Raw genomic sequence first — 26,849 nt, forward strand, 5'->3', positions numbered from 1 at the left:
GTGCTGCTTGAGCAACAGCCGTATGCTAGTGGCGGGAATATCCCGGCTTATGACCGGAACGGTATAAAAGTATAAAGTATAGCCAGTTTGCAGGGAATTCCCAGACTTCTACGGTGCAACATCACAGGGCTTTCGTTTCTTCCTCTTTTCTTTATTACTGCAGGTCGTTGTCAATACCGAGTCATTTCCCGAGGTCACGGTAGATTTTCAATAACATGGTTCAGATCCAAAAGAGCATCCAGTTATTCCTCCAACTTTTCCACTATTTAAATATTACAATTGGTGTACGTCAGTTTATTAGCCAATCCGTATCTAAGATTGAAGATCTTGATAAGGAGGCTGTAGCATTTAGACTGTCTGTCACTTTTGTACAGGCCAAACGGTAAAAGTAATCGAAAAAATTCTTGCGCCATCGAGTTTAGTGGGTCAAAATCTCAACGAATGACTGAAAAAAAATTTCTCTTCTTTTTCCGGTCTGACCTGAAATGGCTGAAAAACGGTTGGCTTTAGAGCGAATCTCGCTCTAGTTCACTTTAGCTTGTTTAAATGTCATTATTACGCCGTTTTCCGATGCGTCGTTTAACCCTTCACCCTGTAATACCGAGTCACTCTCGTGACACAGCTTACACTTGAAATGTGGCTTTGAATTTTGAGTTAAATTCTAATTATCATTTGCCCAGTCAAAGATCGTTGAATACTGTCTACGGGTATTTCAATTTTCTTTATTTGTTCGTTGTCACTGACGCAAGTATCGAAAAAATCATTGGAGAAGGGGTTAAAGTGCAATAATGCAAGGATGAGATGAAAGGAGAAAGAAACGAAGAGAAAATCGGGATGTGGTGCAACTTCGAGATGTTCGGTTCCTTCGAAATTGATAGGTGGGGAATTGGTGTCGATCCGATAACAGGGCCAATATGCAGAATTATTCAATTAGTGTAGCAGATCCATCAAGTCGATATATCGTAACACCGAATTGCACTCGCATTCCGCACTAGCATTCAAGGTTATTGTATAATACACGTCCACTCGACCGCGGCGTTTCCGAGCAAAAGCATTCTCTACGATAATAAATCGCTAGGTATCGAAGAATAATAGAGGGTGGAGAACCGATAATAATAAACGCGTAACGCGTGCTATGAAAACGCGAAGAATGTGTCCGCATAAATTGCGAATAATAAAGCGCGCCTGAGAGATAACCCGAGCCTAAGTTGTGTTTTTTCTTTATCATTATCTAGTTATGTTAGTAATAATCAATCATATGTATTTAAAAAAACAATAAAACAGTAAGTTTATGGTAACGCGTATCGTAATGTTTCTTTCAGTAAATAAATACTTAAATAATTATTACACAAGATAGCCGTGTATCCGACCAAAGATCGGACCACCGCGTTGCAGTAAATGCTTTTCTCTGTTTACCAATTGCAGTGAGATAAATAACCGGTCGTCGTTCATCGTCCTCCCAAAAGAAATTGAATCTGACGGTCAATCCTCCTCTTATGGGCTATCCAATTACGACCGAAAGTTCTGATAATTGAGGAACGATAATCGTGGTCATTAAATAAATACCGTAGCAACAGAAGAACATAATTTTGTTAATTTCTCGAGTAAGAAATAAAGAAATCTTAGCACCCCAGGAACGACTTTATTCCGTGTAAAAAAGGCAGCATACGAACGTATGAATCAGCCTACTAACGATAAGTATAAATGTATAGGCGTTACGACGAGCGAAGCATTGCAGTTCCATCTCGTGTCACGGCTGGCATCGTTCAAACCCACGAATTCACTCGCAAACCCTTACTATTATCTTATTGCTATTTTGCATTTTTACCGCATAGAAATAGTTCGCCCACGCGACAAGTAGTGTACGGGGCAACGTGCAAGTTCCGAGGTAGGTTCGTGTGGGTGCCGGTGCGTAATTGCGGAGAATGCCGGAGTAAGGCGTGGTGAGACCAGGTTGCTGGTTAAACTATCCTCGGCAAGGCCGTACGTGTTCCGGTTCCAAACGGTTGCCGTCAGACAAGTCCAGTTCGTCGAGAAAGATGAGACACGATGGATGAGCGATGAAAAATTGACGTGTCTCGTTGCATTACTGAAATATCGTATATTGCCTGTTCGCGACATTATCATACCTCGGAATGACCGCGTTGACGTCCGTGAAACGTGTAATTTGTAATAGGAGAATGTGCTTTACATTGTGCAAAACGGGTTACACGGATACAGTTAGTGATTTGTTGATAGGCAGATTTTTCCAACGACAGCCTTGCAATTGCACCAGTGGCAAATTATAGATATTATTACCTGTTCCCCTGTACACCCGTTCCCCTCTTAGACACGAATATTGTTTCAGATTCGAAAGGGAGTGAACGCGTTCCGCGATACCGATTTTTCTGTTCGTTTCTTAATCGAGGGTAACTGCACTATTTTAAGCTTTCCTTTCCTTTCTTTTTTCCAACGAATCATTCTGTTACCGTGTCGCCTACAAGAAAATCTTATCACCGGTTTACACCGACTAGAAATTCATTAATTCAATTGCAATGGTCTACGAATTCCAAAAACGTTTATTTATATCTGTTCGATCGGGAACGGTAGTTTCTTTTAGAAAGTTGCACGGGCGACAGAAAAAGCGTTGATGAGTGCCAATGAAAGACGTATTCGAGGAGCACGGTGAATGTAATGAATTTCATATTCGAGGTCATTCGCTTTTTTGCGATCATCAACTCTGTCCAACAGCAGCAGCAGCAGCAGCAGCAGCAATGTATTTATCGAGAAAGGAAACTTTGAGTCGAACGCGAATCTGTACGGTGCGGTGTTGCATACAAGATTGAAAATTTCCACCGTGATAATCCGATAAATAAACGTTTTATTGGACCGTGAAGAATCACGTTGCACAGGCTTCTTTGTAATCCTCGTAATCCTCGTGTCGTGTGTCCGAGATTGAACACGTGGACGGGCAAACACCGATGAGACCGGGGAGAAAAGTGAAATCACGCTCGATCACATTCAGTCGAGTTGGGTCGGTTCGGAAATTCTGTTTAGTCCACTTTTGAACATTATTAATCGAAACTAGCGAACCGACTCGACCGGCTGATATTCAGGAGATCGCGTGCACGTCAGCCGAGCTGTGACGCTTAGACCTGTGTGGGTGCGAGTAGGTGCGTGTGGGTGCGTGTGCACGATCGCAGGGAATGCCAGAGTAGGGCGTGGTAGAACCGGTGGCCAACTTTCCTCGGCAAGGCCGTACGTGTTCTGGCAGCAAGTTGTCAGCGAGACATGTTTGTCCTTTCTGCTCGCACCGTTCGCGAACCGAACGCGAACGAGAGAAAGTGGGAAAAGGTCGAATGAGTTACAAAATTGTAACACTATTACCGCAATAACCGGGAACGCGCTCTGGTTCTCCACGATCGATTGCACTCCGATCGAACTGGCCAATTTATGCTCAAATTGCAACATTTAGAAAATCTTGCTCAACTTTCGATCGGGCCATTCTGCAGCTAATTAATCATTCTCATTTTCCCTTTCCGTTTCAACATTTCTGCGGGGAGCTAGAGTAACGTATATAATTGTTCACCCCTATACAATGATTGATCTTTTCCCTTAAAAAAGTAAGAAATATATTATAATGCGTTTCTTAACTCTCGGACGGCGGACCATGGAGAGACCCTCCACACGGCGGATCATGAAGAGAGCCGTAATTCTAATTTAATTCTGTTGAGGATATGTGGGAAGTTGGTTACTAAGATAATCTTTAGTGCAAAATAACTTTATTTGAAAAATGGAAAACCAGGACGTACTGTCCTTCCTAAACCGATTCATGTATCGAACTGACTGAAAGATTAAAAGGTCTCGACTCAGAATGACTCATTACATCATCTTAGACCCCTCACTTGTCTATATCGGCCATAGTTGACCCTATACCAAAAATGCCCTCTAGTGGGAGTTCCTAAAGGGCTAGGGCCCTAAACGGGGTATCATTGGATAGGATATATATTCAAATCACTTTTCATCCAACCATCAAAAAGTTGTCCTCATTGCTACATCACTTTGAGGTAACAGTTCGGGAGCATTGGTATTGATCAAGAAGCGAGTAGAGTATTTGCGAGCACGATCGATCGATCGATCGATCGATCGTTCTCGCGCGACTGTGAAATTACTAGGTTCGGGATTAAATGGCAAAGGAATACGTACAGCTCGGTAAGCAAGCTGATTGTGAGTCAGTATCGAGCGAGTAGTACGGTGATTACAACGGCATGTAATTGCACCGTAGCTCGTTCAACATCGTCGCTGCTGCGCCGAGTCGAGCCGAGCGGTGTCAATTATAGCCGTTTGATAATCACCTACAAACCTCTACTAATCCCGTGGAAGATGTGTCGCGATTCGTTACGTCGCGTCGCCTCGATGCTGTAAGAAAATACATGGAAGCATTTTAAGCATGCAAAATCATGCAGTTTCTTCGAATCTGTCCAGGTCTAAATTCTTTAACGTTTCAATATTTTTAATTGATTATTAGTTTCTTATTTTCTTTTCGATGGTTGCAACAACGGTGTAAGAATTCGAAGGTTTCAAAGTGCGATTGCTTTGTGATATCGCAAATGGAAGGAAATTCCTCCCAGTTATTGGAATGGAACGCGAGAAAGTGAACTTTTTTGACTTTATAATTGCACCTGTAAATTGGTGTGTTGGTATTTTAATTTGTTCCACCTTGTGTGCACGAAATGCGGAAATTTTATATGGAACTTGATAGGAAAGTTACTGTTGCTATTTGTCTTTTCTTTTTCATTTCGATCGAAGATCTGTAGTTTCTGGTTTGTAATTAAAAATCGCTCTAATAGAGTCCAGATATAGTTTAAGAGTCTGTGATTATTTTAACAGCTTGTTTTTTCTTTGTACCTAGCAATTATTTTGCAGAGTTTATAGTTTCTGTAGAAATGCAGAATATGAAATGTGTTATACTAATGTCCAATTCGTGAACTTGAATTAATGTTCGGAATAAAAAAGGATACATTCGTAGAAGCACAAACGTTCAAACAAAATTTATTGAATTTATTGTACAGGTTTCATGTTAAATAAGCTTTGCATATATTTCTCACGATTTTTCATTTCTACCCGCTTTCAAAAAAAAGAAAAAAGAAAAAATAAGCCTTTAGCAATCCAAGTTACAACAGCATTCCTACATGTTTACAAGTTTGTTGCAACTTTCTGGTCATTATTAAAAGATGTATTGTCAGATTTATTAACCATAATATATAAAATTATATTGTGCAAGATATTTTCAAAAAGGAAACAGAAAGCACAACTGAGAATAGTACGTATGTACCTGATGACACTTTTATATATGTATATTCTTATAAGAAAAATAAAAATAAAAATAAAAAACAGGCAAGGACAGCGTATGAGTAAGCATAGAATTACCTTCTTAAAATCGGTGCTATCGCTCGTTAGTGCGCTAGCACAGTGAACACGCGTGAAACTCATTTCGTTCGGGCAATGCGCGGTAGAAATTATTGGCGATTGAACGTACAGCAAACATTGGTTAGCGTGACATGTAACTGCAATTTCCCCGTACTACGTGTGTCTCTGACACGAGGCTAGACAAAAACAGGGAAGAAGAATGTACCTCTTCAAGATGTTTCGCGAGATGTATTCAAGGTAACCGTGCTCGTAATCGCTTCTGCTTAACAGAACCTTACGTAATCCTATGCACTATACACCATCGGCTGTTTCAGCTGACAAGCTAATGTATGCGTTCGTTGTGCCGTTGCTTTCAGGATCATTTTCTGTTTCCATACACTTTTCTATGCGTTTCACTGATTTATTAACCTGAATTTCTCTTGCCGCAATTAATAGCCGATGTTTCACGTTTCAATATTTTCATATGCGTACATCAAAATATGAAAACTATGTATCAGATTGGTGCATATGAAATATCGTTGTTTAAATGAAAAGAAGAAATTGAATTGGTAGTGAAAGTGTCACGATGTAACTAGAGCACGATCATACCTAAGTAATTGTCCTTTAGCTATGAAACGCGTTTCTTCTTATACGTACCGTCATTGTTGCTTGCCAGTGCGTAAAGGTTAAAAGTGAAATCATCGTGATAGGACTAATTGTAAACTCTACGATAAATATTCGCAACTTGTCATCTCCTTAGGCTTCAGTTTCAAAATATCTACTTTGTATTTGCGAAACGTATTGCAAAGCATGTATGTACAGTATCGAGCGAAGTAAGCTTCTCCTAGGAAAATGGTGATATTCCGGGTGTCCATTTTCCTCTAAGTACTCCACTACCCCGGTAAATCTTCCGAGGGTTCTCACGTTCCAGGGTTTTTGGGTTCAGGGCCTCGTGAGCAACCCCTTCCCTGGACTCCCAACCCCTTAGGCGGCCTCATATACACATTGGCGGCACACCAGTGGCGTGTAATTTACGCGGAAAAATTTAATTTGGGAAAGCCTACCCTGCCCGATTCTGTACAATGCGTTTCCATCAACTAAAATAACTACTTGATCGTATTATAATATTGTATAATAATAATAATTCTATAAATTGAAAAAATATCGAGTAGTAAAAATACAAAAAAGGAAAAAGCAGTAATTGTAAATCGAGTTCCTAGATCAAGATAAAGTCGAAAGGAATGACGGAAAAACTCGGTAGAAAAATGTAATCAGAATTTTATGCTCGAGGAATGACAAATCGTGACTAGCTGTAGAAACTAATTTTTTCTAATGGACCAGGTGTTAACGTAGAAACAAAAAAAAGTAACCCGGCACGCGCGCACCGTTCTCTAGTCTCTGACGTCTTTTCGTTCTCTTATACGTACACCAGGGTTTATATCCGGATTTGCGTGACCTTTCACGGATCGAACAACAAGTGTGTGGCAAGCAAAAACGAAAGAAGAAGAAGAAAAAAAAGGAACGCTTGCAGTTCAGAATAAATGATCCAATTAACCTGGCTGTCGATGTTAAGTGAAATACTGTAGGGGTGAACGAAGCGAACCGTTTCAAGTGTAAAGAACCGACTGAATGAGAATCGAGCGCTTTTGGCAGTTGCCTTTAGCGTGCTGATAAACTGATATTGCTCTTAGTTTAGAAATTTGTTAAATAAACGAGATCCAACTGCGCGTAGAATGAAATCGTGCGGTAAACGTAAATTATTTCGTGGACGAAGGAGCAAATGCAACGTTATCAGGAGAACAGAGAAACCTGGCGTGTGCAGAGGGTGGCTATAAATCGTCAGTCGGCTAATTTATTGTATTTGAAAATCTTGGTGGAAATGTCAGGTACCTACCTATGAACTAATATCAGAAATTATGCATGGTCGGACGGCGCGGAGCGGCGGCTAAAATTATAGATCGCGTGCAACAGGTGATTGATAACGTATAAAATTAACAGCTGATGAGGTAAAACAGAATGAACAAGACGAGTCGTTTGGAAAATGAAACCTGGCTAAATTTTCGAAATATGTTACTTTTAAATTTAAAAAAGGGCCACGTACGCAACCCCTTATATTATATATCAAGGTGAAACGAAATTATATGCGATGCGTGGTTAGGTCCCATTCTCGCAACAAGTTTCATTGCTATTTGCGATGAAATACGCTTTTATTCATCATCTGCTCGTTAGCGAACGCCAGGCATTGCCACGATATAGTGCGTTTCGTCATGCGTCCAAATTGCACGATTCTTTTCCGATAGTTTCGAACTTGAGACATCGAGTAACCACCCGCTTCCCTCGGCGAAACAAGAACAATGGAAGCCGGTTTTTTTCGCAAATGAAAAACAGCACTGCCGTGCACGCATCATTTTTCATCGTCATTCGAATTGTCAGCACACGTCCGACATTATGATTTGTCACGAGCGACACGGACGGCTCACGTGCTTTCGAAATGTCAGACAAATGTCAAACGTAACGTGCGTTTTCTTCTACGAATCGGTCGCGTACAACAGAAACAATTCGATATTATCGATTCAGATCCGATTTCACTCCCTGTAAGGTGGGTTCTTTCGAAGCACCACCACTGTCCACGAAGAAAATAGTGGAGGTCGTCTGTTACAACCTTTTTATCCGAGTCTCTAATGAAAATTTTTAAATCCTTTGTCGCGAACAGGGGCGGGTTGGTATCTCAATTTTTACCAGGAGATTAGTGACACGGCAGGTTGTAATTTTAAGTAATTAAGCCTCAAATTTCTACCGTCCCTCTGGGAAGTTTCCCCAACTTTTAATGGTCAGTCCACCCCTGATTGTAAATCTCTAAATAGTACGTTTTTTTTGCAAATAATTTCTACCCTTAGTCATGAAGGGTGAAATATATAAAATGAACAAGAAAGAAAAAATTGATATATAAAATGTAAATTTGCATAAATATCCATAGTCTAGTCGTAATTAAAGGGTAAGTCGAAGTTTCTTTCTAAACATATATATTGTAACATAGAGGAGAAAGAGACGTTCCCCGGTGAAATTACGCCGTTCACTTTCGTCGAAACGATTTTATACTTCCACCTCATATATAATTTCTTTCGACCAGTCGGAGGCATCCTTGCGCGTGTTTATTCGTGCGCTTCTTTCTGCCTTTCATTTCCTTCTCGTTTCAACGATAGCATTCTGTTGGTAGGATCCGGGTGAAAGGAGTCGTTTCGTGTCGGTGCAGGATTTCTCGAAAAAGGACGCCCTCGATCATACAGAATATTCAGATGCACCGATCGGAGGAACAACAATGTTACATATATAGGGATGATGAAAAGTAATCGCGCGATAAGAATATGAAAATAAAAATAGATATTAAGGGTGATATTTTGAGGGTGCAGTAGTTATCAAAGTGTAGGTAAATTACACTTCATTACAATTGGCGTAATTAGGATTTTTTTCTTAGATCAGCCAAGTTTCTTAGTAATTTGAAAAATCTGGAATTTCAGAATTTTGGAATCGTGGAATTTAAGAAATCCACATTTTGGAGAGTCAGTCCCACCATGGTCCCTACCTAATTACACCAACTATGCATTATACGTATGCGAGTACAATTAATAATGTAGAACTGTGCGAATAATACTTTTGTCGTCTGTCAGTTTATTCAATAAGTACATCTTTTGATCGTCTTATTATATGACACGTGCATCGACTACTAATTCTTTCTTTTACAATCGATTGTTTCTATTTTATTTCCATCACAAGGTGCGATGCAATTTTGCTTTGTTCGTTCAGACGATTCATTGTTCGCGCTACGATCGTTCACTTCTGTTTTTATAGTTTGTTACAATTTTCTATTAATCATAATTGCGAGTATTTTTCTTATTCTAATTAACCTCCTGTGTTTTACCTTTCTTATTATACATCTCGTTTCTGTAATGTTAATTTTCTTCATTGTACACTGTTTTCTTTCAACTTTGCATTCTTCGATCTTACATCTTTTAATCTCTTGATTTGATATTTTATTTCAGCCACTTTTTGAAAATTTTAAGTTTCACATTTGATATTTTTATATACGATCAAGTCTCGTTTATTTCGAAATTGACCATTTAATATGCAATAACCTAATATTACATTGGTTCAATGAAATATGTTGAATAAAAAGACGGTATACTGGGTTATTGATCTCAATCAAACGGATCACGGATCCATGGTGAATCGAATCGTGATACTTGCGGGGAGATATTTTTTTTAGGTGGTTTAACCCGAGCTGGAAAGCCCGGTTGATGAAATCCCGCGATCGATTTCGCATGGTAACCTGTGCAGTAGTTTCGTTTCGAGTGTCCCGCGAGAAAACATTGAAAGTGAAGCGAGAAACAGAGAGAGTTTATCGTGCGGCCGCGTTCTAAACCTCTTTTTATTCTCTACTCTTATAGAAATGATAATAAACGTCAAAGCTTGGAATTTCCTTTAATTCGTAAGTCGTTTCTTTTAGTTATTGGATTATATTAAATTTGTGGTGTCGGCGAGCGGCGAACGGCTAGAGGCGAGCGGCAAGCCGCACGGCATTCAGCGTGTTAATACGTGACAGGATTAATGTTTCACGGAGGTAGACGGCTACGGACGATTAGAGATCTTGAAATTACAGTAGGCGGGCTATTGCTTAACCGATGGAGACGTAATGCTCACCTTGCACTGTCTAGGATTACCTAGTCTATTTCGACCGCTGTCTAATATGAAATCGTGGTACTGATTTTTACCTCTTCCTCTTTTTCACTCCACGTGTCTGTCACGCGTTCTCTAAAGGACTAGAAAGATTAATTCGATACGGTTTGCCGGAGAATCGAGCCTCGACACGAGTTTTCTATTCGAAACGGACCAGAGTGCTGTTTTAATTCATCTGGTTGTGGTTTCTTTGATGTTATGAAATTGTAACTCCGTACTGTGCGGCAAAACGATATCATACATTTTTTTTATTTTACTTTAATTACCTTAATGAAATTTTGTCAAATTAAATCTAATCTCCGAACATAGATTCGTAAATCGTAAATGAAAACGCGTTTGATAAGTATTTTCAAAAATAGAGGCACGTCATTAACAAAATACAACACTCAGGACTGCAAAATTTTGCAAAGTTAATTGCGAAATAAATATATTGTAGGCGTTTAGTGGAGGGGGAGAGAGTTTCGTCTCCCCGGACGCTTTTGGTTCGGGTCGGGGACCGCTAGGTGGCGGCAAGGATGACTGTGTTCTCGCTGGCGGTCGCCTGGTATGCAGTTTGAATACATAGGAGTTCCGAATTGCGATATGATAGGTGTTTGGGGCAGGGATCGTCTGTTGTCAGCCCCACTGACGAGTCTGACAGACGATCCCGAGACGAAACGCCTTTTTCTTCCCTCTCCTACAATATGGTTAAATCAGAACCAAAGTTCTGCCTATCCTTGCAGAAATAGCTAGTGTAAAGTGTAATAAAGTTCTTAATGTATCTGTTGCAGAGAATGTTGCTTAACACGTGATATTAAACCTCTCAGATTCATTATCTATTAAAGAGGATTAACAAGTTTCGATGACTTAATTAACAGTTATCACTATTACGTCTACGCAATCTTACGAACGAACGTGTCGTTACATTTTATCTTTTCCTTTTTTCTGATTTCAACATTCCCTTCGTACAAGGCGGACTACAAACTACTTTGATTTCTTTTGAATGTACATCTTATAAAATGAATATCAACGCACATTTTAACGAGGAAATTATCTATCAACTCGAACATGTCTTTTTGCCTTGCAAAATGCATGCCTTGAACAAATAAGTAAAATAAACGCAACCCCTCTACATTATCGCTAGCAGTTTTGTTTTTGCTTTACAAGTGTTCATTGAGGAGCGTTGAAATACATAGCACAATGAGAGTTGGTAACAAACAGCAGACTTAGGTACACTTAATCATACACTTTTATTGACCTTATGACTCGGTAATTCCAAGATATAATATCTCTGTGACGGGAATTCTGACTGTTTAGACTCGTAGGATTTTTCAAAATTTTACTTGCTTGCAAAAAAAGTAAGCATTTTGCTTTAAAGTGTCTTGTATTATTGTTAATTTTATTTAATATTCCCTAAACTTAAGGTGATTCAAGAATTACTAAGATTGATGATTCTCCAACAGCGGGGTGTACATATTACCTACTTTCCCCCTACGTTGTTTTACTTACTTTTAGCCTTATTCCCTCTCTGCACGTTTCTCACTTACAAAAGAACATCAAGTGAAGGTTCGGCCGATATTGCTTCCGGAATGTAACGGCCAGTATGTAGGTTATATATATATATATGTATGTGGATCAAGATGTTTGAAAGACGTCTTTGAAGAACCGGTAAGTGAAGGTGAGCGTTTCGTAGCCGTAAGAGGCCCCAGAAAAAGGGTATGAAAGGAGAATGAAAAAAATGTAGCCTAGCACCGGGTGTTCGAAGCCAATGTAAATCTTCGTTGCATGTCCCGGTGCAGCCTCGCTTTATGCGCTGCTATTGCCTCGTATATTGTATCCATACCTCGCATCATTGCAAAATGAAGATATGCACTCGGTGCATACACGTGTGCACGATCGGCACACGTAATTCGGCTGTTCTCGCAATCAAGCATCGTTTGCTTCGTTTTACATTAGCCGTAAATAATGGCGTTATTAATTTGTTGATTCCGGTATCTATGTATTTTGTAACAGAGCATTATTTTTCTCTGAAATTGAAATTACTCTGCGTACCACTGAATATATTGACAATGATAGATGCTACGGAGGATCTGATGGCTGCCCCTTTTGTAATTTTCTTTTTCATTTTTCCTCGCCTTTCTCTTTCCATTCTCGAATCTCCTCTCACTTGATTCGCTTTTTCTTCTCATTTCATTGCTCAGTTTCCATCGTCCCATCGTCGAGGAGTCCCCTCCGCGCAATCTTTCTCTCACCTCCTTTTTGCACGCGAGCCTTCGACCTGAACCGAATCGGTACGAGAGAAATTGCGCCCCGGGCGAAGGCGGATTCCTCTCCATTGCCGACTGCTTTATAACTTGTACTTTTTCCACTCGACTCGTTACCTTCGAATCCATCGCTATTATTTTCAGTCGTTTTAACCCGAATCCTTTCTCATATTTCAAGTTGAAAAATCGGTTTCTTCTTTCTTTCATAATATTGTAGTATGATCTTTTGAAAATAGGTCCCCAAGGAAAATTTGGATAGAATTTGTCATTAATCATCGTTGGCACGTTTTCGAGGGCCTCATTAGCGTAACTAAGTTCACCCTGCACCTCTGAGCACCTGAACCCGCCTCCTCATCATTCTAAGGTTTCAATATTCTAAAACTCTAAAATTCTCAGATCTCAGAATTTTAAGATTCTGAAATTGTCTTATAAAGTTTTGCGAAATGCAAAGCATTAAACACCTCGGAGCTGGCCCACCACAGAAAAAGTTCCACTTACGCCCATGCCTCCACTGGTTCGACTTTATTCCCGCTAAATTTAATTAAAAAATCACCGAATTATCGAATATTTTGCATTATTCGAAAACCTCAGGTCCGATCGAAATAGGGTGATCTGGAGAGGATCCGTTCGATAGGATTATTTAACACGGGACAAAGCCCAGTTGTATAAATCTTGTTGCAACCTGTCTGCGCAGAAATTATCCACACCTCTTTGGACGTAAAGCATATAGAACCGCTCGTTTTTCCAGCCACTACGGTCCTATTGGATAAGACCACAGCTATAAATCTTCTGCTGTGGCCTGTCGTTGTGGATATAATCTGTGTCGATCGGTAACCGTCATCGACACACTGTTTCGCGCTTTAATAGGACACGTTTAACGGGCCAGAATCGAGCTACATAAATCTCTCCTCGATTTGTGGATAATTTACAGACCTCTGCATTGGTGTAAAACGCTTCGATTTGAACGCTTTTTCCCAAGCATTCTTCTTCGTGTTCCACCTGATATCTCGTTGCTCATATGTACTGTCGAGAGATGGACAGAACATTAGGAAAAGGAATGCGGGTACGATTGGTCAGAGTCGGTGCGTCACACCTCACGCGCATGCGTTCTAGATTATCGCGCGCTATTGGCCGATGCGATCACACACTAATCGCGTCGCCTGACAAAGAAGGAAAATGAGACTTCGCGACAAAGCGAGATGGTACGAAGTTAGCGTGGCGGCGAACTTTGAATGCGAGGATCAAACATGGAGACAGGGCGAAGCGTGCAAAGTGCCCCTATGTCGTCCCGCTAATGTTCTTTCCATCTCTCGACTGTACTTCCTGTCAATGATCAATTTCACTGAGAGTTTTATTCAATTCACCTACGACGCTTCTGTTAAGATTTATTATTGGTTGGTTGTATTAATTAATTTAGACGTATCGATCCCTTTATTCAATTTTTTGAACATTATATTAAATTTTGAAAAGAAACATTCTTTATATTGCTTTAAATCACAGCAATAGATCTAACATTAAATAATTTATCTTTCTAACGCAAAACGTGTAAGTGAACGGACAATAAATCAGTAACATTGTAAATCAAGAAGTCAATAAGTGTCGTAATAAAGTTATCTTGATATGATGTCCATGAAGCTATACTTCTCTTTAAGTACATACTTTCAAAGTTCCGATTTTCTGATAAACTCGTCACACGTCAAAGTTTCTATTTTTCTCCCTTTTTTTCAGTTTTTCAATTGCTTCGAAACAAGCGTCATAAAATTCGTTTTCATCGAAATCAGTTCAGGTGATAAATGAGCATCCTTATAAATCAGGCCAGCAATTTTCTTTTCAAACATGATCAAAATTGTTACCTGTCATATCGCGCCTACCATTTTAAATGTCATCTTTCATATTTTTCAAAGAAATTATAAAATGCAAACTGCAAATTGCTTTTCCTTTAACTATAAACGAATCAATAATGTAATCTGAATTGATACTGGATCCACTTTTGTTAATTTACATGAACTTGTCTAAGCGGGCATAATGTAGTTAGATAATATATCCGCGAATCTCGTGGACTCGTCCTAAATTTTCAATCGAGATTCGACAAAATTTCTTCGACTGCTCTTTCGATCTGCGCGAGTCGTTCTTAGACAGAATAAAAATGTTAGTACTCACGTGCATGTTAAACCACTTTTCTCGCTTGGTGGAGTGGAATGCAGCGCTGTAAAAGGACCTTGACAAACTATATAATTAGCGATTGAAAAAATTTCGCGGCAACTTTCAATCGCAGCCGCGCAACCGGGCTACATATTCGAATCTTATCCATTTTTTCCCTCGCTTTTCTTCTATTCAACTTCGATCGTGCCGTATAGCTGAAACGCGTGTCTCGATACCAACGATTGCATAGACGCTGTTCCTTGTCACGCGTTCTTTGCATGTAAACCATGCGTTTCTCGATGCTTTCGATGCTTTTCATGTAACGCGTTGCGTTACGCATTCGGAAGAAATTCTATCGCGAATCAGTTGCTGTAGAAAGTGTGAAACGCAAAACGTCAAATATTTACAGTTTGTTTCACAGGGATTCACACTGGGATGAAACAAACTGATTGTAGACAATCTAAAATGAATTTTTCTTAAAATAAAACAGGGAAGGTCCACTTTCACTTCTGTTCTGATTCAGTCTCCAAGTAAGTGATTAATTTCAAAGTGGTCCTAATAAACTGATCGTCCATTGTTTTTTTTGGAACACTGAATCCGGTTACGTGTAATATACATCGTCGCTTCGAAATATTTTTTGTACCATTCATTATTTTTATAGCAATTCGATTGTAAAATTGATTTTATTTTGATGGAAAGGAATCATTAAAAGCTTTATGTTCTATCAATATTAATAATGTTGTTAAAGTAACAGAAGTATGGTTGCTATTTTATAAGAATTTTTTTGATAAAAAGTAGTCTAATACATACTACTATGTATGTAATTTAGAAGAAGAATGTTTTAAACTTTAATATTTTAGGGGAAGATAAATAAAATTATAATGTTCAAGGTACGTGTAGAAGTTTGAGTACTCTATGATAATAAAGCACTTTGTGCTTTACTATCAGCTGTGGATATTTTACACTTTATAGTAATGGAATGTTCACGATAGAGATTCTTTTCGTAAAGATAAACAACTTTGCATGCATAAATGGTGCATCGTATCTCTCTCCAGTCACGATTTTACTTTTTAACAGTTCGTTTTATGCGTCCATTCAGAAGCATTTTTATTTGTTTGGAAGTGAGAAATGTTTATAGATTATTGTAAAACCGAACCGGGTACCGGTTACTCTTGTTCTCAGTTTTCGTAAAAGAATTCACAGTGGAAGGTCGACGGTTCTTCTGCCATTTAAGCTTAATACACGCATGGAAATTGATTTTATTCCTGGCACGGATCGAAGGATCGAGGGAGTACTCGACGAGCATTCATCTTGCAAGGAGGTTGGCTCAGGTGTAAGAACGTGTACAACTGCTGACCAGCACGAGTTTCGAATAGAAACGGCCTGTAAATACAACGGGCACCGCACCTAGAATGCCTTGGATCCCGTTGTTCTTCATCGAAAACTGATATGCAGGAATTGAATGTAATCGACCAATGAAATTCAATCAAGTCCGGGCTACCTTTTGCATTTCACCGATCGCGGACTTTTCAAATGCAATCTTTCCTCAGAAATTGTTTATTTCTTTCATTTTTTATTATCTTCAAAAATCCCTGTTCATACCGGCGAAAGCGAACTGAAAATTTTCACAGCTTTCCGAAAAATTGTTCAAAAACTTTCTATGGAAAAATTGATTAATTTTGATGATATTAATATTAAAAGTGATTTAAAAACAAAATAAAACGATTTCAAATATTATAATGTTTAGTATATAATTGAAAAGAATAAATAACAAAACAAATATGAATTCAAATTTTCGCGCGTAAGTATTCACCCGGCAGTGGTGGGGGGTCGGAGACCTATATATACGGGGCCACCTCCCCCATATCGGTCATTCTCCTCGGGAACGCCTAAGGGGAAGGACGGGAACCCGAAGCATCAGCACTTTCCCTGGGGAAACTTGACTTGATCACGAGTGTACAAGGACTATTATTTTATTTATGCAGAAATTCAACATGTATTCACGGTAGATATCTACAATTAACTAAACAGAAAGGAAATAAGAAGTGCAGCTGCACTTCAACAGCCGTTGAAGCGAGCAGTAGGTACTGTATATCCTTAAACCGTTTCACGATAGAAATTGCGACAACCAATGGATGATCGGTCAGACAGACTGGTACCAGACTATCCTTAGAGCAGAATAAGAATACTTTCTCCTCGAGCTATGCCTTTCTCACGGTATTAAAGCCGGGGGGATCTCGGTCCTGCGCAGGACACTCGTACGATCCAGGCCAGTCGAGGCTCGAAAATAGTTTTGTAATTGAATTTAAATTGAATCGAGCCCGCCGGCATCTCTCGCATACATCCTGCGTTGCGAAAGTGTGCTACGATGGATGGATAGACGAGCGATTCGATCGAGAACAGTTCGTTTCGAGGTACGAGTAAGTAACGTAAACGTAAGTAAGAGTGAGTAACGCTGCTTCTTACTTACTTCTGTCGTGTGCTCCACTATGCGATTACACGTTTGCTACCATTGTATGTATGTAGTTTGTTTCAGCAACAGTAAGGGGATCGGTTTCTTTCATTTCTTTGCAAATAGACTGGCTCGAACTGCAGGATGCTTAACGCGATTGCTTTTTTTTCATTCAACGTGCAATTGTGTCAGAGAAATGAAAGAGATTCTATTTCGTTCGATTCCTACAGGTATGTGCAGATAAAAGGAAATCTTTTTATCTACTCGGTAAAATTGAGGAATTTGAACTTGAGAAATTTGAAAGTAGAAAATACAAGGTATAACATTGTATCTTAGTAATCTATTTTATTATTATATCCCGATCTCTCGTCAAACTACAGTGGGTAGCATTAATCTTACGAAATGAAAGGAAATTATCTTCCAACTCTTTCAAGTCTAAAGAAATAAACGATTGATAACAGTAGTCTGTGAAGATGAGCGTAACCGTACTTTCGAAAGGTAGCAGCTCACCGTGCACGTGATGCGTACCTACATACATTTCAGCTTGACTTCGCAGACAAATGGATAGGATAGGATAGGATAGACAAGATGCAGTATGTATTCTGTTCTGGAATCTGCTCTCGACACTGTTGTGGGTGAGAGCCAGAAAACTAGGACTTACATACTCGGTAAGAATGCGAATCTAACGGGTGAGACGCGTTTTAGTCGCCGGGCACGTTCACTTTACATTCATGCGTGAAGCTGCTTCCGCGGCGTGTTTATACTCGCGAATCATGAAATATCTTTTCACGATTTCGATACGTGTCCGCGCATTACTCTCTTAAATCTACCTCATTTATTTCCTTTAATGCAACCAAGATACCGTGTCACTTAACGCTATAATCGTTTAAAAGATAAACGGTAAAATAGTGCAATTATGGATTGTAGAAATGCAGGTTTTGTTTAAAATCGTTTTTTATTTAATTTGTTATACAACAGATTTTATAACATCGTTTGCTACCCAAAAGCGGAAGGTGTTTATGTCGACAAACCACTAGCTCGCATTTTTCTATCTATATATTTCTTTAAGCCTTTTTTCACCGTTTGTCCAGTCGGTGATTTGTTTCACATATTTTCAGGTAACGATTTTTCACTATCGGCGCGCATATTAGTTCCGTTAGAAAGTGAATGTCAAAGGTTCGCGTTACGTTTCATGGCGAAAGCCGAGATAAGAAACGGCGGCCTCGACTTGTTACACTTTTTCTTCCCTTCTCCCGGCTGGCTCGCATTTATATCAGCTGTTTATACGAAATTAATGGTCCTTTCAATTACGAGACGCGATTATTGTAATTACAGAAGAAACTCTATCACAATCATTGTTAATTCGAATTTTTCTTCGGACATTCTGTCATTCCGGAACGCTTCATTTCCCCTGTATCAATTTTCGTGTCACCGGTTTCTTTTCTCCCCTTTCTTACAACCCTTCACCGGAATAATCGAGCGTTCGCGAGGTAACTTTCGGTGTTACGCTCCTGTTCCTGGTCTTTCTTTGCCCGATCGAAGAATTTGTTTTCTCTTCTCCGGTCCTTTGATCTCCTGGTTCCCTGTTCCGATGCTCGTACGCACGTGTGTATCGCGGAGACCACACAAACATCCCCGTAAGATATGTGAATTCACGTATTTGCTGAAATATCTGGAAGCTCGTTAAGGGTTCATTGTATCAGAATCGATCCCATTGTTTTTCTCAAAGGCATACTTTCGCGGTACGCAAAAGTCAAGGAAACGCAACCGTGTAAAGATCGTAAGAAAAAGAAGTAACGGTAAATGTACGAAGATCATTGATATTCCTTTAATTGGATGGAATGCCCTATTTTCAAACTCTTTTGAAAGTCCGTACCGTACCGTTGTCCGTCCCTGAGAAAAGTACACCGGAATTTCTTTTCTTTAGAGAATTAAAATATTCGATCGAAGGGCAGAATTTTGTTCTTCTATTATTAGTCATCCTTTTAGGGAAGATTATTTATCACAATTGCCGCTTTTTCGCAAATCAAATTCATTACGTTCCTTTTCTTTCTTCACCTCCTTCGCTTTCCCACGACCTTATTTTCCCGAATGATCGTAACGAGCCGTTGTAGAATTGTAAGAGTCACTGCAATTTACAAGCTTTTCACGCGTATTGCTAATATGAATCACATACCTCTGGTTATCGGCTGATCTGAAACTGTATTTTAATTTTTTCGAAAGATATTCTTTTTCGCCTTGCTCTTTCATTTATTCACTTGGTAACGAGATTATAAATACAGTACATCATTGCGATTTTAAAATTACAGACTGTGCTTTGAATAATAAAATGTTATAAATTATAAATTAATTGTTAGTTGATATTCAGAAGTTAATGTGTGCTAGTATCAAGTGAAATAATAATTTTTTGTTTAGTCACGAAAGGTTAATAATTGGGAAGATAATTGAATAAACCTGTAGGAGGAGGTATGCAGTAGGGGGTGCGTTTCAGCAATTCAGCTCCAGTAGAGAAGGAAGGTACAAGGGGTGAGCAGCCGTGGCCGAGTGGTTAAGGCGTCTGACTCGAAATCAGATTCCCTCTGGGAGCGTAGGTTCGAATCCTACCGGCTGCGAACATTTTTTTCTACCCTTCGAGCTCAAATTCAATTCGAAACTAGTCTATTTTTTGTGTTGCTAAAACTGCCTCTGCGCTACACAACATAACGCGTTATATAGCGAAATTATGAAATTTGTTAAACTGCATTTACACTGCATAACAAAACAGTGATTGCAACTCGCACAATCGGACTTTGCCATTAACTTTTTCGTCACGCGTTCTTATTTTTACGACTTCAGGACGTTCGTTTTCCTCTTGGAAAGTAAGAGCAAAACGCGCGGAACTAGTGAAAGTGGTAGAAACAGCGTTACGGAAGTCGCTGATACTTGAAACTATGTCGAATCGTTTATCGTTCCTCTATCGACAAGAAATTACAGATAAATAATTCGTATTGCAAATTATTTGAATAATTTTAAAAAACATTTCTCACCCTTGCCAGAAATTCTCGCAAATTATCGCGAGTACAAATCGATCAAATAATTTCAAACATATACGTCTATATTATCGACAAAATTAAGTAATGCTAATCAAAGGACAACCAATTACTGTAAATAAAACGATAGTAATAAATTGCTGACAATTGAAAGGTACCGGTGCAGCCCGACTACGAAAAAAGGCGGCAGCGAGGAAAATTAAAACTAGATCAATTAGCGACTAGCAATTTCATTCATTACGTACTTAGACGTGGAATGCGACTGGAACTATTAAACTGGGGGCAACTGCGTTGATTTTTCTTCCGAGACCGCATTTAACCGTTCGTTACGAGCAAACGTGATGAAAAAATTCCGCTCAAATTACAAGCTGTAGATCTTCTTTATTCATTAATCATTTACTTCTTATCGTACTACTTTACAGGTTTTATTCGAATTTCTCGATAATCACTGCTGCAAGTCTTAGGGGTGTACAGGAAATGTATGGAATAATTGCTTTTAATTATTATAATTTATACTTTGCCTGTCACCGAATGCATAGTTGGCATTATGAAATGCCGCGGACGCGTGTTGACGATTGATCGGAAATCGAGGTCGATGACGAGGATATGCTTGATCGTCGGCAGACAGTGACGGACTCGCGATTTGAGCGGTGTGTTCGCCGACTGGTGGGTAACTGTAAAATGGCAAGTTCCGCTATTCCATCAGTCGGAAAAAGGACGAGGTGGCGTCTCAAGAGGCGTGTGGGGCAGCAAGGTGATCGTACGGCCTTGTGTCACGTGTTCGTCCATTAACGTCGCCGTATGTAGGTTATGAACAAGAGATCGAGAGTTCACCTGTGCGTCTCTAATCTGATGGAAACCTCGAAAGAAATTTTTTATTTATTGCTTCATTTCTTTGACAATCGACTACGCTTTTATACGCTTTCATCGTGTTGTGTCGTAGCTTTTGATCGTTATGAAAGCTTATGCAGTTTGCACTAGTGCATCGATATACCAGGTAATTTGCAACCCTTCTGGTTCGTGCAAATTTCAAATTTCAATTCGCACATATTCCATTACACAAATCATTTTGTGCAAATTGTCTGATGATGTAAATCCAGCTTTAGAAACACAGTGCTGGATAATCGGACTGCCCAGTGGGTTAATAGTTTCTGGACACGTTGATCGCTGGTCGTGTGAAGGGTCCTCGAATTGAATCCGCTTCGAGCCATACAACGGCTGTCAAAAGTTGATGTTACATTTCGTGGAATCGAGACTCTCGATTTACAATTCGGATTAAATTGCTGTAGCAATGCTGATTTAAAACCGTGATGACGATGTTTGCCGTCAATGCTTTGATCGTGTCTGTGATGACCATTCATTTCTAATGTACCTTTAAAAGAAGTTTGACCTTTTTCGTATGTACTAAAAGTGACTGGTTTTACTCATTGGTTCATACGATTAAAGTATCCACCTTGATTAAAATTCAATGTTTGTATTAGTTGCCTACGAAGATATTTGATAGTCGCTCCTTTGAGGTGATGACGTGGGTGTGTAAATAATTGAAACTATATTTCACAATAAGTATTTATTCGCAAGGAAGTCTTTCACGCGACCAGCACCAGCTAACCCACTCGACAGAATGTCGTCCATCGTGCTAGCTTGTTATTTTAAAGAGAATGCCCGGCAGGTCCGTCCACAAGCAAGTTTCCCTCCACAGTCGGAGGAGAATCTTTTAGGTTTTCCTCAATAAATGAAAATACCTCTAAGGGTCAGCGTGCCAATGTGGCCCAAAACGTTGGCCATGACTTTTCTGACGAAAACCAGCCGATCTGACCGTTGCTTCCGCATCTTCAAATTTAATTCCATACGTAGAAATTTAACTGAATTTTGTATCAGGAATCATTCGCATTCTGTTTGGGGTCAACAGCAGTTACATGGCACCCTGTATATCACCCCGATGACAGGGATAGCAGACTATTTGCATCGATCGACGATGAACCTTCGACCTAGGTGGCCTCTATAGAAATGTTTGTGCATAGTTACGATGATCCCGCGATTCGGAGAGGGTCATCGTTGATGATGATCAGCTGAGCTGGCTTGGAATAAACGCAGACAATGGTTTCACGAAAGGTTGAACCCGTGAGTCGAATTGTTTAAAAGCCGATAGTAGACTAGAAAACGGTTTGCAAGATAGTCTACGATCGATAGGTATCTTTGTTCTTGCTCTTTCGAGCTCTTTAATTCGAACAAGAAACTATTACACCTGGATATTAGCTCGAGCAATGAAAACCTATCGCTGGCATTCGATCTGAGAAATAACATACGGCGAATACCGATCAAACGATTCTGATAAATTTGCAACGTTAACCTCTTGAAACACTTTACGCTTTGCTTTTTAATTGTAAATACACATACCATTGCGAAGTGATAAAAAATGTTCGTTGCAAACGTTTTGTTTGTTCATTGTCTAGAGGAAGGTCTCATTATTCGAATTCACGAAGACCCGCTTACCTTGTTTCGAGGGAACAGCCGGATCCTTTTCTTGAACCGAAGGTCCCCAAGATCGTTTCGGTTAATTTATTACGGGATCATTACTTGCGAAAGTCGAAATTCCTGTTCAGCCCCTTTTGTTCGATTTCTGCACTCTACGTGAGCACTCCGGTTCCGAGCGTACGTATTTACGTCCCATTTCACGAGCAAAAATTAATCGTTGCCAGCAAGAGCCAGCTCGGAGAGCGGAGAGAAAGTTTCTGCGAAATCGATCGATTTCAGTCATGTTTCAGAAAGGATACGCGAGTACACGGATTTTCGTTTACCCTTGTCCTGCTTACAATCGATAAACGACGTGTCCGCGATAAGAAGATTAGCGAAATGCGAATGCGTTTACCTTTTATTAAGGGTATGCAGAAACAATTATAAATTTCTTGTAATGTAACCATTTTGGATATCTCCTTAATTATCGATCTACGCGTAATTTGTATTGTTTCATTAGTTAGAGACAATGGTGACAAGTAAAACATGAATATGGAATGTAATTGAGTGAATATTATGGCAATTAAGAATCTCATTACCAAGATGATTATCGCGATCGTTTCGTAATGCACGCACTTTTATAAATCGTGATGCAATTTCCAGGCGTGTTTTCGGCGCGTGATTTATCGTCCCGTCAAATTCATAAATTACAAGGCGATAAAAGTGCGAGAAAGGTACGACAAATGAGTAAAGTGCAGATGATTCAACTTGTCTCGAAATTAATTCACCGATACGAGACTCGATGAATCGATCGGATGTAACTATCAATTTTGTAATGGAATCGTATTAATATTATCTTTACGCGTGAATTTGATTGAAAAGAAAAAAAGTTGATAATGAAAAGGTATCGTTCGTTCGAAGCATTCTGTGCTTATTCTTAATTTGATTCATGAATATTAATTATTCGGACAGTCCTGTTTATGTATTAATTAAATGAAACTGATTTTAACCGTTTGTATTATATACCAATAATGGAATTAAAATAGAAAATCTTCGGTTACGTCATTGTTGCAGCAAATGAGCGATATGACTTGCAATCACGAATGCACTGTACGGCATTTTTGCATTAAGAAGCAGATCGTTGACCCTAAGCAGACGAACAATCCAAAATTCGTTGGCCGGACGTGAATGTATTCAGAAATTTAAATTGTATTCAGAACCAGGCCCGCGAGCCTGCGCGGGTTACTAACTCGACATCATCGAAATTCTATGCGAGGACCAGTGAAATTCTCGTCTGGCACGGATCGGCTATCGACGATTCGTTAAAAAAGGAAAAGGCGATCGCGATCACCGATTCCGCTCGATGGATACGAATCACGTACGTCTTCAAGTTTATAAATAACGTTCATTAAACTAAAGCATCAGTTTTATTTTGGATATCGATCAGTTCTCCTGCTGAGAATTCGTCGAAATGTAAACCATTTTCAATGTCTTCGATCAGTTCGTTATATTTTATTGAAAAATATGCCCATTATATTCAATCGTTCAAATTGTTTAAAGTTTTAAATATAGCGTTTTCAAGTAATTATTTAAATAGTATCTTCAAGAATGTATCGCCAGTAATTATTTCAAATAATTGTTAAATAATAACAATTCGATGATTAGCTTTGTTATACATTCTTTTTAGAGAGAATCATCTTTTTTTGGAGAACATTGCCGTTACGCATAATAATTTCGTTATCCTAAACCCAAGGTCCACCGTGAGTCATAAATTAACACATAATTACATGGCATAATGAACGACATAGATACTCAAAGCCGATGACCACTACAGCTTACGTTACATATTCATCTTCTCGAAAATTACTGCTGCTAAATTATAGCAAATACGGTCAATTAGCTTTCGTTTCATCTAATTATATTCTCTGAAAGCCGAGAAATTACACATCACAGGCATTTTATTTATTGATCGCTAATATTTGAAATTACATTAAATCATGAGTATTCTCATAGCTGTGTTATGGTTTTACAAGTGAATAAAAGAAGAGTTTCGTGTCACAGGAAAACGAAAACCGAAGTTTTCACTTTTCATTGCGCTGAACGCGATGGAACACGCAATTATCTAGCGATGCGCGCCGTGTAAATCACGATTACGTTGCGACAATTAAACAAGTGATGCTTACGTGATTACCGCGTACTTTCAATTACCAAGCTGTTGCAATTAGCCTACACATCCGCGCTCCAATAGTATTCTGTGACTTTTCCACTAATATCCCTACTCGACCAATATAGATCTGATACGTAAGTACTGTCGAGGGATGGAAAGAACATTAGGAAAAGGAATGCGGGTATGATTGGTCGGAGTCGGTGCGTCACGCCTCACGCGCATGCGTTCTAGATTATCGCGCGCTATTGGTCGATGCGATCACACACTAATCGCGCCGCCTGACAAAGGAGAAAGATGAGGCTTCGCGACAAAGCGAGATGGTATGAAGTCAGCGTTGCGGCAAACTTTCAAGGAGGATCAAACATGGGGACAGGGCGAAGCGCGCGAAGTGCCCCTATGCCGTCCCGCTAATGTTCTTTCCATCTCTCGACTGTAGTCGCGATATTCCTAATTATCTGAAATTCATTTAAACAGCCATTATGCAAACTTCCCTGGGAAAAAGTACCTAATCTTATTTTAATACCTACTTCTGTTTATAGGACCGATTATTTAAATTAATATTCATGTCAACCTCGCATCGTACAATTACATATCTAGACGCACTAAGAATCTCTTTAATTAGACTAGAAAATCGTTCAGGAACGTTCTAAAGTATACTTGTATCCATCTATTAAAACGAGGAAAGGAAAAAAATAAAAATGCAGAAATAGTCAATCGACTCGTTCAACCGGATCGATATAAATACACGGGAAACGCAGTCTTACATACGAAAAGCAGCAAAAAGGTAAATACAAATGGGATTGACCGCTAATTAGTTAAACGATATTCAGCCCTGAAACGAGCGGTAACAATTTATTTGCTATCGATATTGTAACGAGTTTAGAAGATAGCCCCCGTTTAGCGGGAATGTGGTTCTGGTTGTCGAGTACGCGCCGCATTTACATAACCGCGTAAGTACGTTTGCGTGCAATTAGCGTTAACATCGATCAGTACATATACGGGGTGTCTGACTTTAACACCCATGAGTAATGGTGTTACTTTGCTACATTTCTTGCTAATTCTTTTTGTATTTCCAAAAGAAAGGTTTGTTTGTTCGTATGACACTAATTATTACACTTATCACAAATGATCGCAACATTTAAAAAATTTTTAATATTTTCATAATGCAAAAATTTATGGTTTTGTTTGTAAAGAATTCAATTCCATTGCTTGTCAATATATACAATTTATGTATCGAGTTCATAAGTGCATACATGTGGCAGGTAGGTTAAAATTGGACACTCTGTATGCACGTAACTCGCGGCACCGGCTAATCCTCCGGGATGAATAGACGCCACTCTACTAGCCTGCATCGCGATGCAGCAGCTTCCATCGCGGCGTCATTAACGGTGAAACTCCGGTCTCGGTGATTATGGTGTTACGGTTTGGTATCCGGCTTTCGCGACCGAGCTCATCCTCATTTTTCACGTTCGAGACTAGCCTTCTACATCGACTGTCCATCGTGAACTAACGACGTTCTCCAAACTAACGGCTCGTTTCTTAGAAAAGTTGTAACCTTATGAACTGGAAGAAATTAATTAAAATAATTCTAAAACTGTAACGTGCAATTTACTATTGGCTCGAGAAAGGTTTCACACGTCGAAGATGTTGAATGAACGAATGAACTTCTTAGTGATAAATCGATCGCTAATTGTAAAGAATTATCCTGTATGCTGGTCGTTTTCGAAACACGAGCCAATAACGAGACTTTTTGCTCCGTCATATCGATACTAGAGAATATAGCGTTACTGGACCGAGCATCGATCGTTACGAAATTACATTAATCAGACTGCTTTCGCATTGCTAACCGCTAATTGCTCGGGACAAGCGTATCGTTTGAAGCGTGCGAATCCGTGGCTTCGATGCGAAACCTTTCATCGGGAATCACTATCCTGTCCTTCGTTCCCTGAATCGTTTCGAAGTCTTTTTCTTATGTTATTCTCTTTTTTGTTGTTCCAATAATTAAGAACGATTCAATTATAGGCATTCGCGAAGAGTATGTTGAAAAGAAATTTTTACTACTTCTACTAATTTCATCGAAACGCAAATTGATTGTGTCATTTAGCACTTGACATTTGAAAACAGGTAGTGGATAAAACTGCACTTCATAGCGTCAAGTTTGCTTAATATAGTGGCATTTAATTTTCAATTTTTCTCTTTTTTACATCAATCATTAAAGTCGCATCGGCTATTAAGTTATT

At 39.3% G+C, this 26,849-nt stretch overlaps 1 long non-coding RNA gene and 1 other non-coding gene across 4 annotated transcripts in view; both read left to right on the forward strand.

The window, feature by feature from the left end:
• The window catches only part of LOC117601715 (uncharacterized), a 93,073-nt gene that overhangs the window by 47,372 nt on the left and 18,852 nt on the right, over positions 1–26,849 (forward strand). The window lies entirely within an intron of this gene.
• On the forward strand, positions 19,490–19,571 carry TRNAS-CGA (transfer RNA serine (anticodon CGA)). Its single transcript has one exon. It is a non-coding gene; the product is annotated as a tRNA-Ser (tRNA).

This window comes from Osmia lignaria, chromosome 6, assembly GCF_051020975.1.
Source record: "Osmia lignaria lignaria isolate PbOS001 chromosome 6, iyOsmLign1, whole genome shotgun sequence".
Classification (NCBI taxonomy): Eukaryota; Metazoa; Arthropoda; class Insecta; order Hymenoptera; family Megachilidae; genus Osmia; species Osmia lignaria.